At 38.7% G+C, this 17,595-nt stretch overlaps 1 protein-coding gene and 1 long non-coding RNA gene across 12 annotated transcripts in view; one reads left to right on the top strand and one right to left on the bottom strand.

Annotated features, from left to right (window-relative positions):
* LOC123749496 (tumor protein p63-regulated gene 1-like protein) overlaps nucleotides 1–17,595 on the top strand; it is an 86,485-nt gene that overhangs the window by 61,500 nt on the left and 7,390 nt on the right. For 10 of the 11 annotated variants that reach the window (XR_011222552.1, XR_011222542.1, XR_011222546.1 and 7 more), the window contains exon 11: nucleotides 15,695–15,940. The gene's annotated coding sequence lies outside the window, so the exon portion shown is untranslated. Of the gene's footprint in view, nucleotides 1–12,465; nucleotides 12,621–15,694; nucleotides 15,941–17,595 lie in introns of those variants that run through there. The other variant, XR_011222553.1, reaches the window with a different exon arrangement.
* Nucleotides 1,257–7,304, bottom strand: LOC138351611 (uncharacterized). The gene is made up of 3 exons (XR_011222540.1): nucleotides 7,197–7,304; nucleotides 5,911–6,131; nucleotides 1,257–2,136 (listed from the first exon to the last, which is right to left on the bottom strand). It is a non-coding gene; the product is annotated as an uncharacterized lncRNA (long non-coding RNA).

Here is a 17,595-nt window from a genome sequence, read left to right as displayed (position 1 = left end):
TATTATGTATCTATAAACTATGTATACTATATGTATACCCAGATTGTTATATCTTTTGAAAAGTTATTATACATGCAACTCATATATTGCATACATATTTTCTGATGTATAATACAAAATATTATCGCGAGATGTAATGCATCTTACATTAAACTATGTATCTGCATTTTCTTCATTAAATAAAATACTGATTTATGTAATAATTTTCCTTCATATATTGATCAGGAATTAAAATCACTCCAGCCCAAAAGAAGTAAATGAAATTTTTTTTTATAAAAAGGCATTTTGGCCACTAGGCTGCCTTCACCTGGGGCATTGGCGAGGCCATTGTAAAAATAGGGGAGTCTACATCAATGCGCATTTTTCAATTAAATGTGCATTTCAAGACATTTAAAATTTTCCAGTAATGTCCTATTGAAAAACACTTTGGACGAGTCCATTATTTAATGGAGGGGGGGGGGGGGAGTCCTTGGCAGAGTCCATTGTAAAAATAGGGGAGTCCACATCAATGCACATTTTTCAATTATATGTGAATTTCAATAATTTTTTTACAATTTTCCAGTAATGTCCTTTGTTCGAAAAAAACTGGGCGAGTCCATTATTTAATGGGAGAGTCTTTGGCAGGGTCCATTATGTAATGGGGGCGTCCATCACAAAATAATAATTCCACAAGTTCATAAAGGTTTTAGTCGTGTTCCGCTTAAATTAACATTGATGAGTTTAGTAAAGTCTATTTTTTGGTGGGAGAGTCCATTTTCAAACAAATTAACCTCAATAAAAACTTACAAAAATGGACTCGCCAAGAACTCCCCCATTGCATAATGGATTCGCCCAAAGGACTTTTTCAAACTAAGGACAACTGTAAAACAGCCAAAATTCTTTAAATGGGCATTGAGGTAGACTCCCCCGTGTGTATAATGGCCTCGTCCCAGTCAAGCACGTTGCTGCCTGATCTTTCCCTTAAAATGGAGCATTTTTATCTAAATTGTTGTACTAAAATGTTTTACACAAATCTTAGGAAAAAGTTTTATATTTTATCACAAAATTATCATTCATTTATAACAAAATTGACACGAGGTTTGATAGTTTAAATACGGGTTGATTAGCTCATATTTCAAAGATGTCTTAGTTAATAGTGAAGTCAGTGGTGTCATAAGCAAAATATTTATTTAACCTTTTGGTTAGGTTTCCAGTCCCATAATCAAACTGGAGGGGATCGGGCTCTGTGATCCAACAGGATTAAGAACAGTCATGTGAGAACAACGTTTGTGCTATGTTTTATTATATCTATGTATAAACGTCTTGTATTTGTACAAGAACATGACTTAACAAGCAAATGGATGCAAGCTGCAGTAAAGGTCAAGAAGCAGTGACTTAAGTGAGCGAACACTTAGTCTATCTGCTATCCTTCGGTCACTAGAGGAGCTTAACAAGACGAACACTTCTGGGAGTCGTTACAGCACGTCTCCTCAGCCAGGCAAAGAAATTAAAGATAAGATTATTTACAGAGAAAGCGGAAGGGACGGGAAAGTGGGGGAATACAAAGAAAAACTAAGGAAAAGAAAAAATAGAAGTGATAGGAAAGAGGGGGAAGAAAGAGAACAAAAGTGAGAAGAGAGAAAGTGTAGAGGTAGGAGGAAAAAAGAAAGAACAAAGTAAAAAAAAATGAGGAAACGGATATTTCAAATAAGAGAAAGGGGCACAAAGAAAGTTAGGAAAGAAAACAGTTCACACCGAGAAAGAATACAACCGGCAGGAAGGCAAAGTGGACATTAAGCAAAGGGGAAACAAATTGAGGAAGTGGAAGTGAGCGACAGAAAGCCAGTGGATAAAAGAGAAAGCGAGAGAGTGGTGAGAAAAGAAGCATAGCGATTATTAAAATGAGTTAAAACTGAAAATGAGAAAGCAATGGATACAAAAAAAGGAAAAAGGAGTAATGAAACTACGAAGAGCGGCGGCTCCAGAATTTGTATATCCGGGGCTTAGGGGCAGCAGTCCAGGGTTGAGGGGCAGAAGTCCGGTTGAGGGGCAGCAATCCGGTTGAGAGGCAGCAATCCGGTTGAGAGGCCAGCAGTCCAGGGGCAGCAGTCCGGTTGAGGGGGCAGCAGTCCGGTGTAACAGCTTGGAAGATCTGGCCTGAAGCAAAGTCAAAAACATAATATATTCATACTACTCTCAAATTAAAGGCTCATAACTGCGACAGCATCAACCTGTCCTCAGGGAGGAAATACGCTCACGGGAACGGATTGAGAACGACTACATTATTAGTGTTAATATCTACTCTATCCATGATCAGGTTAGGTTAGAGTTTTATTACGTTAGATTTCAGTACGTTTGTTGACGTTAATACGATGTATTATTGACGGTAATGTGAAATGTAACAACTCTGTACTAGAATGTAACAACTTTTATATATAAAAAAAAGAATTTCGAAAACTACTTCAGTGCACCCTGAGCATTTCGTTAACAGAAAACGAAATTCTTAAAAAACATTTTTAGCCTGTGGCTAAATACACTTATATTTTATACTAACTATTTATAATTCAGTATAGTTATAACTTGAGAATAATCTGTTTGCGACAAAGATTAATTAGTCAGTTTAAATGTAGATTACTGGAACTAATATGTTTTCTTACCATCACAAATATCTAGAAAACGATCCAGGTGGTTTGAGGGGGGTGGGGGATGGGGGGGGGAGATTTCTCATAGTAATGGATTTAGTCTGAGGACGGGCTCTACAGCCAATTTGTCCTCTTAAAATAACGTCACTTTTCGCTGGTACACGCGCTATGGGCAAAAAATGGACGTAATTTTAAATTGAATCGGCTCACGTGGCCCCCCTACAGGCAGGAGGGGTCCATAGAATTACCCAAATCAGCCCAAAACTACACAAATCGTCCTAGCATTACGTAAGTAATGAAGAAATATGGTATATTTACTTGCTATAATGTTAGTGCTACACGTAGAACATGATCAAACCTATTTTTACTCTGAAATCTAATTTCATAACGAAATGAGACGTAAATATGTGAGAGGTGACGCCATAGGAAGTCGACGGTCCAAGCGACAATTGTGTGGAGCGACTTATCCAAGATATATGGTCGCCTGGAGAGTGTTTGCTGCCATATCAGCCTCCTGTACACAGTGATCCAGTCCTTTTCGTTCATTGAACACCGAACCCTACACGCCCTCTGATATATTGCTTTATTAACAAATATTCACAAATAAAGATTATATTTGTACATGTTACCAGAAAGGCAGATATAAAATAGTTTGTGAATCCACCACAGATTATACCTTATTAGAGAGGAAAAATATTCATACTTTAAACAAGGCTTCATGGCCGACGCTCTCCTTACCGATATTCGAACCCCAGTTGGAAACAGACCCAACTATAGGATGGGTTAACCCAAGTATCGCGCTTCCAAAAGGGTCGCCCAAGTTGGAAAAGACGAACGCTGTAAGAATATTGTTGAAAACATCTTGATAACTGATTAAACCAAAATTATTTACTAGTCAGAAGAAAGAAACGCGATCTATATGTAAAACCTCTACCAGACAAATATTTTAAGTAAAACCGAAGATATTTGTAGTTGTATAAAAGTGGCAGTTTTCATCGCTCGTCAAACTCTAAAACCGCAGCATTCATCTCAGAACCATGCCTATTTCACGCAGATTCCTTAATAAACGTAAGAGTTTTATATGTCACAAGAAAGATATACAAGCTTCGTTCTAAATACCTTACCATGGGCATATTTAAATTTAAAGCGAAGATACGTGTACTTTTATAATAGCCGAGCTCCGACTCCGGACAGATCGATCGACGGAGCAACTCTCAGATCAATGCTTATTTCACGTAAATTTGTTAATAATCTTAAATTTTTTATATACCTCAAGAAAGATAGGAATATAAGGCTCATTTTAAACACTATCATAGACATAATTAAAGTTCTAATGAAGATTCATGTATTTTAATAATCGCCGAGCTCCGACCCCCGCATAGACAGCGACAGAGCAACTCAGAAGGATGTTTATTTTACGTAAATTCGTTAATAAACAAATGTTTTACACGTCTTAAGAAAGAAATAAAAGCTTTATTTTAAATACATTACATTAGACATATTTAAAGCTCAAGTGAAGATATATGTTTTTATAGTGGCGTTCAGTAGCTTTTCGGTCATGGAGTGCAGACGCCTACGCACTTGCCAATATGTTGTGTAATTAACAAAGATACGCTAATAAAGCCTAAAATATTACATGCCTCCAGAAAGACAGCTATAATCGTTATTGTGAGTGCATCAAAGAAAATATATCATGTTGGAGACCAATGATATAGCAATTTTAATTTAAGTTTCGAGTCCCGCCCGGTCGAGAGAGATGGGGCGACTCTCGCCCCCATCTATTGGAGATTCTGTCCACTAAAGACCCAAAGCTACTCAAACCTTCCTAGCATTACGTAAGCAATGAAGTAATATGGTATATTTACTCACTATAATGTGGATACTGGATGCACAAAATGAGAAAACATTTACTCTGAAAAAATATCATTTCATAACAAAATAAGATGTAAATATGTAATATCAAAGGAAGTCGATGGTCCAAGCAACAATATCGTGGAGCCACTTATCCAAGATATATTGCTCTGGAAAGTGTTTGCTGGCATATCAACCTTCTGTACACAGTGATCCAGTCGTCGAACTTCTCTGCTCAAATTATCGCAAATTTAATTTATGATGTTAACAAGTAGAATGCGCATTTTTAATCAAATCTAACGATATTAACAAGTAGAATGCGTATTTTTAATCAAATCTAACATAACTAGCCAGAAAACGTTAAAGATTATTTAAAAATACATGGTTGGAAGTTAAATCAACTCCATAGAACAATATTTTTGTTATAGATACTAATCGTTATTTGTTGGTATGCGTTCGCTACTTAAACTATCATGTACTGTATTTATGTAAAATCTCCCTGTTTCTTCGGACATGGAACACGGAACCTTACACGCTCTCTGATTTACTGTTTAATAGAGATTCACAAATAAGCTTATGATTGTATACGTTATCAAAAAGGCAGTGACAGTCAATTTTGCATTTTAATCACAGATTAGATCTTAGTGAGATAGGAAAGATATTCATATTTTAAAGAAGGATTTTTGAACCATCGCTCTCCCTAGCGATAGAAACTAACTTTTTTTGTTATTATTAACAAGCTTAGGTATACACAGTAATGTGCTGCTACCCTATTCTATATGAAAGATTACACAGTGTATATAAAAAACTAGCTATAAGTTCATTAAATATTCCCATCTCACAGGATGGTTAGTTATACATGGAATCAGGGGATAAAATACCAGCCTCAATAAAAAAAAATCAACTGTGACTAACAAGAACACCACTTATGGGCTATTCGTGCCCGTGCCACCTTTTGGGTGGCTTAATCCTCATCATATAATCATCACAAACAGTCTCCGTGGTGTAGTGGTAAGACACTCGCCTGGCGTTCCGCGAGCGCTATGTCATGGGTTCGTATCCTGGCCGGGGAGGATTTACTGGGCGCAATTCCTTAACTGTAGCCTCTGTTTATGCTTGCTGGGACGACGTTGAACAACCGCGGACCTCTGATGTTTATACAGTGTTCTCTGATTGTGCCTATGGTACCTCTGCTCTTTACTGGTTCTATTCTACATTTTCTTCCATATCGTTTACTCGTCTACAGCATTTCGTTTTTAATTAACTATGTAAGGGGGAGATTCTGAATAGCAAGTGCCAATAGGCACTGCCACTGGCTTATGGCAAAAGATTCTGTAGCAATAGAACTATAAGCCACACTTTCTCCCCCCCCCCTTTCCTCCCAACTGTTCAGTGTCAAAAGGGAGGGGGGGGGGTGTCCATTTACTGTACCACTTACATTTTAGTGTGGGCTTCATCCACTATTCTGATGTTAGCTGGAACATTTGTGCCAGCTGCTGGTTTGAAAGGGAGGCATACCATGTGCCAATTCAGGAAGCTTTCCACATTCCTCACTGCATGTCAGCTCAGGACCTCACTACCATGTTGGGAGGCAGTTGAAGACTAACCAATCAACATCCCAGGCTAGAGAGCAGTGCCAGCTCAGGGAGAATTTACCACCTGCAAAAAATTTAATACTCTTAATCTACACCATCTATCTCATCTTTACCTAGCCCCCAAACCGTACATTTGTCAGCATTAAACTGCATCTGGTAGTCTTAACCATTTCAAAACTATATAGGGCATCGGTATTTTTTTATTTGCCAATTCTGCAACTATTGCAGTCTAAACCATAATCTTGCGAATAACCGAGGTCCAAGGAGAGCTTTTAGGCACTACTTACAACACTTCTCCCAACTTAACCCCATTTATACCAATTTCCTTTGGTATAGCCATGACCTAATCAACTTCAGTCAGCATTCCCAATGATCCGAGCCCCTATCAATTTTGCGCCACTCAAAATCCCTGCTTTAGTCAAGGTACACAAAATCACAAACCTTATCACCATTTCCTCAACTATGCAACCTAATCCATGAACATTTAGTAATAAAACTATGCGATTCATGTATCTAGTCATGTTTCTCAAAAAGAGTAGAGAAATGGCACTTGCAATGTTAGATTCTAGTAACTTTCCTCACAATAGACTAAGCTAATTGGTCACTAACTTAAGCGTTAAAGTTAACTCAAACTTTTCCTTTAAAACTTGCTATATTAGGAACTTTCCACGACCGGCCTTTATCCGACATAATTAAATAGGGTAAAAACGGTATATTAAATGCAGTAAAACCAAGGTAAATTCAATATGATAACTTGCATTCTTTAAGCATGGGCTGCATAGCAAGTGAACTAAACTAAATGTTAAGCACCCTGGCAAACCACTTCGTTCTATTCAATTTTTTTAATCACTTTGTCCAGCTAGAATTTTTAGATTAGATTAAAGGAACACCCTCCCTGGTAACATCTGAACTAGTTAACCAAATACAAATATTTAGGTAAAATACTTTCATAAAATCCGTCTACTTCCCCCACCAGTAGACTTGTTCAGCTGAAGGCATAATGTAATGTTCCATTTTAGTAAATAAAGACTTAAAAAAACCACTACCCCATCTGTGTAGTTACCGGTTACCTGACATTCTACGCTTAAAATAACCCATCTATTCCCCATAATTGTTCGATATAACTTACCTCTCACCCGCTGGTCGAGTACACAGCAGTATATATCCTCCTCCATCACTCACCGCGTGGATACTATTTCACTCTGGCCGCAAATTGCCTCAAATCACCTACGTTGTCCATAAACATATATAGAAGAGCAACTGACCGTAACACCCACCCGTATAGCGATCATCACATAACGTGGGAACATTAGTAGTACTGCTGTCAAAACATAGATGGCGCCAGGACAAACGGTAATTCCTATGGACTCGCCTAGTTATGCGTAGGGAATTGAGCTTCAGCTGTTTGGTCCCGCCCCTCAGCTGTATTCACCTAGTTGTACTCACCTAATTTGTGCTTGCAGGGGTTGAGCTTTGGTTCTTTGGTCCCGACTCTCAACCGTCAATCAACAGGTGTACAGGTTCCTGAGCCTATTGGGCTCTATCACATCTACATTTGAAATTGTGTATGGAGTCAGCCTCCACCACATCACTGCTTAATACATTCCATTTGTTAACTACTCTGACACTGAAAAAATTCTTTCTAATATCTCTGTGGCTCATTTGGGTACTAAAGTTCCCCTTGTTCGTGTTCCACCCGTGTTAAAGAGCTGTCTTTGTAACTATCAAAATGCATATATCTTTGCTTTCACTTCAGTTATATTTATGACAAGGGATTTAAAATTTGCCTATATTTCTGCTTCTCTGATGACATTAAAAACTTTCGTTTATTACAGTATCTACATAAAATTAACATTTATCTTCATTAGGTTGTAGTTCTCATCAATAGGGAGAGCGTCGGTAAAAAAATTGTTTTTTCTGACCAGGGGGAGAAAGATACTGGCAGTATGGGGCGTTAAAGTTTATTGAGGATTAAATTCTGCAGAACATGTAAATATATAAAGTTCAAATATAAAGTAAGTAATTATATAAAGTCTATATTAAACACGGTTTATATTATAGACTTATAACAAAGTTGATATTATATTAAACTTAATATTGAACATGTAAATATATAAAGTAAATATATAACGTTTATATCAAAATATATAAAGTAAATATATAAAGTAAGAATTAACAGTAACAATTCCAAGTCCGAGGACTAGATTTAACTTAAGGTACACCCGTAGTAAGTATGAGACCTTAGCCTATAGTGACATGGAAACTAATTCTGCAGAAACCTAAAGGTTAACTGGTACTAGAATTAAGGCCGAGTGCAAATGTGTAGTAATTATATAACACTAGGATATAACAGGCAGGACACAAAGAATAACTAATAAGTGAGAGACCACATAACACGTAATGTACCCGGCCAAGAGGCCGTAAAAGACCTAATGGATAAGGAGAAGGGGGTGTGTCTACAAGTAGGGCTTACTAGCACCTAGACTGGGCAAAGTATTAGCTGCGGACAGCGGGACACTTGGGGACCGGCGCTGCACCCCCCTTCCCACATGCAGTGGGGAGACAATCGGGACAACTGTGCGAAGCATGACGGGGGTACAAAAGCAGCCGCTTGCAAAGGGGGGGAGGGTGGGGTTTTGCGAGGGCAGCGGCGAGGGCGGGCGGAGTGAAGGCAGAGCCCCATTGTGCGCCCGTATTTATACGGCCCCAAACTGCCCGCGCAACGCCGCGGGACGCGCTGCGCAATTGTTTCTTTCTCCCCCGCCAGAAAAATCCCCGCTTGTGAAGCAGTGACCATTTTCTGACCAGGGGAAAAAGACACAGGCCGAATGGGCTTAAATTTTTTTATTAGTAAATTAAATTCTGCAGAACATGTAAATAATATAAGTAGGAATTAACAAATGTAACATATCCATGTCTGAGGACTAATTAACTTAAAATGTACCCCCGTAGGGGTCCATAGAATTACCCAAATCAGGCCAAAACTACACAAATCGTCCTAGCATTACGTAAGTAATGAAGAAATATGGTATATTTACTTACTATAATGTTGGTGCTACACGTAGAACATGATCAAACCTATTTTTACTCTGAAATAATCTAATTTCATAACGAAATGAGACGTAAATATGTGAGAGGTGACGCCATTGGAAGTCGACGGTCCAAGCGACAATTTTGTGGAGCGACTTATCCAAGATATATGGTCGCCTGGAGAGTGTTTGCTGCCATATCAGCCTAGGTATTTTCTGCCCGCCTGTTAATTCTAGGATTTCCCATTATGTCTTGGTAGGGCTCCGTTAAGTGTTGTGTCTATACACTTTATTTCCCCTTTGTGTCCTGACTGTTATATCTAGTTCTAATTATATTTCATCTGCCATTAGGTTTCTGCAGAACGTGTTTGCCATGTCTAGGCTATGCTTACTACTACGGGCATTAGGTTTCTGCAGAGTTTGTTACTAGGCTATAAGATTACGTTAATTTACTACGGGTGTACAATTTAAGATGTTTCGTGTACTTTGAGTTAGCCACGGCTATGTTATACATTTGTTAAGTCCTATTCAAAAGCCTGTTTTACTTCTGCAGAATTATTTATCATGTCAATAAAATTACGCCCCCATGACTTGGTGTCTTCCTTCCCCCTGATCAGAAACAATCCATATCACAACTACCACATTAAAATGAAACAACAATGAAGGTAAGGTAATTACCAAAAGAAGGCACCAAACCGGGAAGGCCATGTAGCACCATCAAAGTGCAAAATAATCAGAAGGCGCTAAATATCACCAAGAATGCCAATACGAGAACAAAAACGCATAAGGCGAACGATATCAAAAGTATCCGATTCACCTAGAATTCTATCGAGGGACAAGTGACTGCGAGGGACGGTCGGAAAGCAAGACACACGCTCGTCCTGGAAGTCAGGACATTCAACAAGGATATGCACAACTGTAAGAGGGACAACGCAATTCGGACAATAAGGAGCAGGGCGGCGCTCCATTAAGTGACCGTGGGTTAAGCGGGTATGACCAACCCACAGCCGTGCCAAAGCAGTGTCCCTACGGTGGTAGGAGGAAGGCCACGGGGACACACTAAGTTTGAGAGTACGCAGCTTGTTACCAACCACAGAGGACCAACAACCCTGCCAACGGGGAAGAATGAATAACAGGATAAAAGTCGGAATAAGGAATACCTTTACGGGAGATGGGACAAGAACGGATAGCTTCCTTAGCGGCAGCATCCGCACGCTCATTGAAACACCAATATGGCTGGGAACCCAGCAAAACTCTACTGATTTAAATTTACTAGAAATAAGAAACAGCCAATGTTGAATCTCAATGACCACCGGATGGACAGGATTAAAGGACCCTAGAGCCATGAGGGCACTACGAGAATCAACTACAACCACAAAGGAGGAATGAGAATGAGAAAGCAAGAGACAAAGAGCATAGAGAATAGCATAAAGTTCTGCCGTAAAGACGCTAGCCTCCGAAGGGAGGCGACACATGTAAGTACGGTCAGGAAAAACAACAGAGTAGCCCACACCATCCGCAGACTTAGACCCATCAGGGAAGATGGAAATAGAGTGGGAGTGCGAAGAAAAGTGCTCAAGGAAGAGGCTTTTCAGAATTGTAGGAGGGGTAAAGGCTTTAGTAATACAAGTCAAGGACGTACAAAACTTGGGAAGGGGGACTCTCCACGGAGGTAATGAAGGAGGAGAAACATTAGAAATATGAACAGAAAGAGAATCATGTAAGCGAGATAACTGGACAGAAAGTGGGAGACAATGAAGAGGAACAGGAACCACAGGAGGAGGAAAAGTCAATGCACGACAGAGGCGAGAGGAAGGATGTTGGAAGGACCGCGCAAGATAGCGAAGACAGTAGCGATCACGGCAGTCCTGAAGAGAGAGAAAGCCAGTGTCAACATACAAACTAAGGGCGGGAGTCGAACGAAAGGCACCAGCGCCGAGACGCAACCCAGTATGGTGCAAAGCATCAAGACGGCGAAGAGTAGAAGGAGAAGCAGAAGAGTATGCAGGGCAACCATAATCGAGTTTAGACAGGACGAGAGAGGAGTGCAAATAGAGGAGCGTGCGCCTATCCGCTCCCCAAGAAGTATGGGACAAAACCTTAAGGAGGTTAAAGTTGACGATTTAAGCGACAATGTGGAGCGACTTATCCCAAACATATTATTGGCTGGAGTGTGTTTGCTGGCAGATCACACTCCTGTACGTTAATCTAACTAATAAAGTAAATTTTATTCAGGAAAGTACATATACATAGTTGATTTACAAACATAATGTTGGATTTATAGATAGAGCTAGTACATACAATACCTAAAAAACGTACGCATAGCGTTTCGGGCAAGGAGAAATAAACTCGCAAATTTAATAGGTGATATTAAATCAAATCAAATCAAATGTTTATTTAGGTAAGGTACATACATACAAGAGATTTTACAAAGAGTGATGGATTTATAGTTAGGGCTAGTACATACAATGCCTAAAGCCACTATTACGCAAAGCGTTTCGGGCATGAAAAACTTAAAACTGAACTATTAGAATGCATATTTATAACTATGTTGCATAAACAGCGACAAAACATTTAAGATTTATTAAAAACAAAAGTTTCAACTGCACAGTGATTTGTGTATAACAATCTCTCTAGTTGTAAGATTCCTTAACACTAACCCCAGAAACCATCTCAAGATAACCTCAAGATAGCCATCAATATTACAAGTGAATGAACTATCACTTGTCTTCACTAAAACTAAGTCCCAATTGGACTGACAAATGACAACGTTTACAATCTTCCCAAACTTAGGGAGTTCACAATAAAAATTTATTATATTATTCTGTATGGATTTTAAAGTGCAGATTGACCTGACAAGTGGTTTAGTTTAGTTCATTTGTAATAGGATCTACTTAATTTATTATGTAATAGGATCTACTTACCGAGTAAGTCTTACATTATTCCAGGATTAATTAATGACTTGCCCGAAACGCTAAGCGTACTAGTGGCTGTACAAGAATGTAACAACTCTTGTATATATCTAAAATAAAATGTACCCCCCCCCCCATACCCATCTTGTGGGCGGTAGTGGAAAGGGTTACAGAAATTGAAATTGAAATCAGTTTATTGAGGTAAAATACAGACAAAGGGATGAGGTATGAAATAGGCATTAGGTAGCTCAAGCTATTCTCACCCCGTTCAGTACATCGTGTTAATACATACATAGACACACATCACAAGCAATAAACGTATTACCGAACATTCTGAGAGATAAACATATACATTTCCTCCTTTACACAAATAAGGGTTACAGAGGCATATCCATTAGCATGACCATTAGGGTGAGTGCCATCTATGTTTTGACAGCAGCACTACACATTAACCCGGCGTTACGCTATGATCAATATGTGTTAGTGTCAGTTGCTAGTCTATATATGTTTCTGGACACCGTAAGTGATGTGTGGCTTGTTGCGAGCGGAGGTCAGTAGTAACTGTTTGAACTGTGTTGGGGGAGGATGTGTCCGGGTGTGGCTGACCAGCCGGTAAGTTACGAGTCTCTAATGTGTATTTTCTGATCAGGGGGAGAAAGATACTGGCAGTATGGGGCTTTAAAGTTTATTGAAGATTAAATTCTGCAGAACATGTAAATATATAAAGTAAGAATTAACAGTAACAATTCCAAGTCCGAGGACTAGATTTAACTTAAAAGGTACACCCGTAGTAATTATGAGACCTTAGCCTATAGTGACATGGAAATTAATTCTGCAGAAACGTAAAGCTTAACTGGTACTAGAATTAAGGCAGTGCAGATGTGTAGTAATTTTATAACACTAGGATATAACAGGCAGGACACAGAGTAACTAATAAGTGAGACCACATAACACATAATGTACCCGACCAAGAGGCCGGAAAGACCTAATGAATAAGGGGGTGACTACAAGTAGGGCTTACTAGCACCTAGACTGGGCAAAGTATTAGCTGCGGACAGCGGGACACTTGGGGACTGGCGCTACACCCCATTTCCCACATGCAGTGGGGAGACAATGGGGACAACTGTGCAAAGCATGACGGGTACAAAAGCAGCAGCTTGCAAAGGGGGGGAGGGTGGGGTTATGCGAGGGCAGGCGGAGTGAGGGCAGAGCCCCTCTGTGCGCCCGTATTTATACGGCCCCAAACTGCCCGCGCAACGCCGCGGGACGCGCTGCGCAATTTCTTTCTCCCCCATCAGAAACATCCCCGCTTGCGATCAAGCAGTGACCATTTAAGCGCGGTTTTGTAAGTCATTTGTGCTAATAACCAATTTAAGGGTGTTTTGAGTTTTGAGATTTGATGGGTATCGATAGTGATATAAAGGTGGAGGGGGGGATAAATTGTGTAATTACAGGTAAATTACCTTGTCAAGTTATGGCAATTGGCTTAAATCTATTGTGGTAAAGTTACTTTAATACAAATATTTGTAAATATAGATTTAGCTTGGGTAAAACTTAACTTGATACATGAATTGCTTAGTTTTACAAATCACTTCGATTTAACACTTGCATAGTTGAGGCAACATAGTGATAACGTTTGTGATGTGTACCTTGACTTTAGCAAAGGTTTTTTTGATAGTGCCACATGGAAAAATTGAATAAAAGGAGCACTCAATATTGGGAGTGTTGTATAAAGTTTAGGGCATGGTTAGTATAAATGGTAAAGGGACTGTTGAAAGTAGTGCATCAAGGCTCTCCTGGGACCTCGGTTGAAGATTTGAGCAGGAATAATTGCAGAATTGCAAAATAAAAAATGGGAAAAGAAATAAATGCTTGCCATCACTTGAGTATCTAAAGAGTTTTGAAATGGTAAAGATTGCCAGATGCAGTTTAATGCAGACAAATGTTAGGTTTTGAGGCTAGGTAATAATGGTACATGTGAGCTAGATGGTGTTTATTACAAAATGGATCAGTTATGGTGATAAAAATGTGTAAATGTTCATTAGGCAAATGGGATCATGGCTATAAAATGGAACGCATTAAACATAGGATGACATAAGTTATTCCCGCAAATTGGAAACCTATTTGAAGATTGAAAAGGCTTAAATGCCTGCCTGTAAAAAGGTAAAGAATTGGTGACACGATGATAAGTGTGAAAGTGGACAAATGGTCCTAACGAAGGGAATATCAATGGGGTATTGAGGGTATACACGAGATATAACCCAAAACAAAGGGTATAAATGATACTTCAGCTTTAGGAAAGACCTGGGTGAACATTGTTTGGTAATAGGTTTGTTTGGTGGAACCAGTTACTGCGTCACGTTGTGCAAGTGGGATGCCTAGATTTTAAACTGTAGGTTAAATCTTCAATAAGAGATTGGAAGGATATAAGGAGCTGCCTTGTATGGGCGAACAGCCCTTCTGCAGTTAGCTTTATTCTTGTTCTAACCTGCTTAGACCTAAAGTTTTAATCGCAAGCCAATATGGCTATTAACCAGAAAATTTATATAATGCAATTCATTGAAAGCCGAAGTTGATAATGTAACTATGCTGTTGACTGAAGAGTTAAATAGGTGTTGCCTCACCATATATAACTTTAATCTTGGTAATCTAGCTTACAGCAGCCCTTTCAAAAATTTAGTTTCCTGTTCCTCTTGTCCTCCAAGTTTATTACTCTACTCTAAATGACTAAGTAGGGTAATTGTCTGCAGATAACATGCTCCCTTGCCATGTTAGGAACTAAAATCTACATTGTTTTATAAAATGTCTTGCCTCTACTTGTCAAATCCTGTGAAAAATACGGGTGTAGAGCAAAGGGTGAAAGACAATTTGCAGTGAAATGTTAGTATTGGGTATGGCTTCTGCCAATGTTGGCTGGCACCACTGCCTGTGAGTATTTAACTTTGAGCAGGACTGGCATGCAGTTTATAGGCTACTGATTAAATTAATTGTATTCTATTCTTGGCTATTAATGTCCATGCCAACTCTTGGGTGGCTTAATCTTCATAAATAAGTGGTGCTGCATGGGCTACTTATTGTTAGCAGTCTACATTTTGTAGGCTGGCCCCTTGTTTGGATCTGTGCTCTACCCACTTGGCTATGAGGCTGCTTATGCTATCGTGTGCAGTATTCTTGAATTACAGGCATACAGCCTGTAATTTTAAAGCCTCGTTTCCCTTGAAAAAGGGGAAGGAAGTGGGAATAGGTTTCTGCTTCCTTTTTTAAAATCTTAGGAAATATAGATGGGAGACAGTGCTCTAATATTATGAGCATAGTGGTGGTATCCCTAGATTTGATTAATGTTAAATTATCATTCATGGTATACCATTATGTAATTATAGTTAAATTGTATATGCTTTAAAAATTAGGTCTAAAAATAATTTCCATAATTGTTGCTTTCCTACTGTAGATAAATTTTGTACTGTAATTGACTTTATTACCATACCAAAGTACAGTACTGGTAATTTAACTATTAAAAACATTGCTTTCTGCTGCCCAGTTGAAAACTTGTTAAATACTTTAAAATCCTCTTTTAAAGGTATTTAAGAAATTCTCAAATTTTGTCCTACATTAATTCTGCAAATATTCCTAAAATTTACTGCATTTTTTGTTCTTGTCCTATATTAACCCTTTAATTGTATTTGCAGGTGGTAAATACTGTTTCGGCTGCTACAGCTCTCCAGCCCAGGGTGTCGACTGCCTAGTCTTCAACTGCCTCCCAACATGGTAGCAAGGTCCTGAGCTGATGTACCCTATGGCGAAGATTGAGGAAGTAGTTTCCTGAAGTAATGAATGGCACTTTATAACCAGCAGCCGGCACCAGCTCTGGACAACGTCGGAGTGGACAAGGCCCAGATCCCGTGGGGAGGAAGGTCTACACTAACATGTAAAAGGTAGATAATCTGACCCTCTCCCCCCCCTCCCCCCATTGACAGTTTCACAGGTCCCCCCTTTTCCAGTTCATTAGCTTGTAAAGCTTTATCTTAAACAGCAGCTTAACTTGGCATTTATGGCTTTAGTGAGACTTCCATTGGATAATAGTGGGTGGGAAAAGCATCTTTTGTTCTGCATTAGCATTTCTCTTTAAACCATTGATTCAATGTTGCATTCAACTTTATCTTGACATTGTTTTGCAAATTGATCAATTTTCCTTGAAGACATGGATAGCATCCTATCTAGCTTGTGTTGTACCATTTTTACTAATGTCAGTTTCATAAAGAATGAATTATTGGCTGGTATTAAATATCGTCTAAAGTAGATAAAATCGGTGTCCATGCTGTGGTATTAGTTGGGTGAACGAGATTAATGCAAGTTGTGCTTAGTTTCCTTGCCAGTTGTGTGGTAGGTTGTGAAAAGCTTTAAGGGGTCCATTAGGTATGTTTTTCAAAATGGTTAGATTTCACTTTTTTGACCCTTTGTATATGGAAAGGGTTTAATCTGGTCAATCTCGGCATCATAGAATAGAGAAATATTGAATTGGGTGTAAAAAAAAAAAAATCAGAAAAAATGGTGTCGACTGAAAGTCTGACTGGCTATCACAACAGCCTATATTAAAAATTAGTTGTAGTAAAGATTTTCTAAATTCGTTTATTTTAGAATTTGCATGAAACTTGTACACCTGATGGCATGTAAGCCTATCTGTAAGGGTGCCAAGGGGTCCAGGAAATTGGTTGTAAACCTCTGCCACAGATGGCAGCACCTTACTTTATTTTGTTTAAATAACAATGTTCATAACTTTCATTTTTTAATAAATTTACATGAAACTTACACCTTAGTGTCGAAAATCTGTAGTTGGCATTTTTTTCACAAAGTTCATTTATTGATTTAATAATAGAAAGTGTTAAATTTGCATATTTTTGGGGGGCACTTTGACTATTTGTATTAGGAAAACAGTGTTGGAAAAACCCAACTTCATATCCTTCATATGGTCATGTTAGAAAAGTCGTAGAATGATTATCTGAAACGTGTGGTTGTATATACACACTTGAAAATGTAATATTCGTTAAAAAGAGAAATTAAATCTTTCTATATAGGCTGCAGTACTGAAACTTTGAACTGTTGCATCTCTTTTCATAAAAGTCCAAAAAAATATTGGTCGACATTGAACTTTTACAATAAACTAATATAATGGTCCCTTAAAAAATCCATGTATGCAGTTGCTGGAAGTACTTTATTAGGTGGTTAATTTGCAAAGTTTGCACGACAGCCTTGTTCATATAATTTTTTTTGGTTCAACCCCCCCCCCCCCCCCCCACAAACTACATTTCTTTAAATATTTAATCAAAATGGTGACTGAATCTGAAAAGATTCCAAAAGCAGACTAGATTGGATGCAGCTTTTCTGCTGTGCTACTTGTGGCCTGCATAAATGGGAGGAACATCTGCAAAATTCCAATCTAGGGAAGTATTAGTTGGTCTAGAGGCACTTCATGGAAAGTGTCCTTAACTTTACTTTTAAATGTCCACACCTGTGGCTTTAGAATCTTTCGGCTTTTTCCCCTTGTATCTCTTACTATGGTCTCTAAATTCATTTCCTACACCTGCTTAAA

The sequence above is a fragment of the Procambarus clarkii genome, chromosome 50, assembly GCF_040958095.1.
Source record: "Procambarus clarkii isolate CNS0578487 chromosome 50, FALCON_Pclarkii_2.0, whole genome shotgun sequence".
Classification (NCBI taxonomy): domain Eukaryota; kingdom Metazoa; phylum Arthropoda; class Malacostraca; order Decapoda; family Cambaridae; genus Procambarus; species Procambarus clarkii.
The sequence above is the reverse complement of the archived record's forward strand: the minus strand, read 5'-3'. Positions and strand labels throughout refer to the sequence as shown.